This window comes from Ceratotherium simum, chromosome 7 (assembly GCF_057802395.1).
Source record: "Ceratotherium simum simum isolate JZ-2026a chromosome 7, ASM5780239v1, whole genome shotgun sequence".
NCBI classification, from domain to species: Eukaryota; Metazoa; Chordata; class Mammalia; order Perissodactyla; family Rhinocerotidae; genus Ceratotherium; species Ceratotherium simum.
Genome location: NC_141906.1, coordinates 29577703 through 29579341, shown reverse-complemented (window position 1 = coordinate 29579341; position 1639 = coordinate 29577703).

Genomic DNA, 1639 nt, shown 5'->3' with positions numbered 1-1639 from the left:
ATTGAAGCCAGGGGAGGGGCCATGACCTGCCTAGAGTTGGGATGGAGGTAAGTAGCAGAGAGCCAGAGCCCTGGCCTCCTGAACCCAGAGCTACCCCGCTGCCACGCAATCCCATACACCTAAAGAATGTGTGTTAGAAGGGGGAGGGGTGCTTATCTGACAATGCCCCTGCAAACTGGAGATCTAAGGTCATCACACAGGCCTCATGGGAACCTGCAACTCATTTTACAGGATTTACTTTGCAGAATGCCCCTTGGGCTCAGTTGACATCATGGCTTCCTGCTCACCCACACCACTTTTAAAATTGGGCTCGATTCACAAACATCTCGGAGCCCTAAGCACTTTAGGAAGAAACACTTCTATTTGTGAACCCACCGTGACAACTCCTCATCTTTAGCGCCTTTAGGAAAAGCTGTTCCATCCCAGAGCTCTAGGATGGTGAGGCTGGGAGAGTAGACATTCTGATTCCCTCATTCTACAGATGGGAAACTAACGCCCAGAGAGGATGGGGCAGCCAGAGCAGAGGAAGGAACCCTGGGGTGGGAGGAGGCTGAGACCCGGGTTCTAGACAGGATGGCCATGTGCTCACTGTGTGACACTGGGCAAGTGGTGGGCACTTGTTGGGCCCTGTTAACTGACCATCCAGGGGAGCTCACCGTGGGCCCTCGCTGCCCTCTGTGGTCAAGGGCTAGTCACTGAGGTCAGTGAATGCTCAGCCTTGGGCGCTTTGCCACACTCATACTGGCCTGGCCTCAGAGAAGTTGAACTGTTGGTCTCAGTTCACACAGAGCAGCTGGAGGCAGAGCTGGCACTAGGACCCAGGGACAGGTGGCAGCCTCCCAGGCTGGAAGGGGTGACTGGAGTGCTGGTGGACTTATCTCCCCTGTGGCTATGGAGTTCTGGCCGGCTCTGCCTGGGGAGGGACAAGGGAGCCCCAGAGCTCGGGAGCCAGATGCTCTTGAGAGCCTAGTCTAGTCCATGGGAGGTGTGTGGACACACGCATGAGTGCTCAGGATGGTGGTGGTGGACAAGGGCCAGAGTCCAGGGCTGGAGGGGAGCCTGGTTAAAGCTCTCAGCTGGGAGTGAGACTGGAGTGGAGATTTTGCCCAAGTCCGGCCAGCCTGTGAACTTTGAGGCTAGTGGTTGGCGGGGAATGCAAGCTGTGGGCATCTCTGAGTTGCTCTTGATTGTGTCTCTGGGGTGTCGTGTGGGGGTGTCTCTGGGTTGTTCTGGGGACAGCGTGCCCGCCTGTAAGTAGGCTGTTGCAGAGGTCAGTACCTGTGAGTAGGGGAGGGGTGTGAAGAGAAGGCGTTCACAGTTAAGTTCCAGAATCCCTCTTGTAGCACCTCCTCGCCCTCCTCTCAGAGCCAGCTCTGTCTTGGCCCCGCCCCGCCCCGCCCCCAACCCCCGCCTGAGGACTGGTCCCTCCCGGACCTGGTCCCCTCCGGGGCGGGCGGGGGCGGGCGCTAGGACCCTGCGGGGCGGGGCGGGGCGGGGCGGGGCTCGGAGCTCTGTCAGCGGTACCTCCGCAGCCTGGAAAATACCGAGCCCGGCGCGCGGAGCCGGGGCCCCGAGCCCGGCGCGCGGAGGGGCAGCGAGGGCGGGTGCGCGCGGGGCGGGGCCGGCGGACCCACGGCTC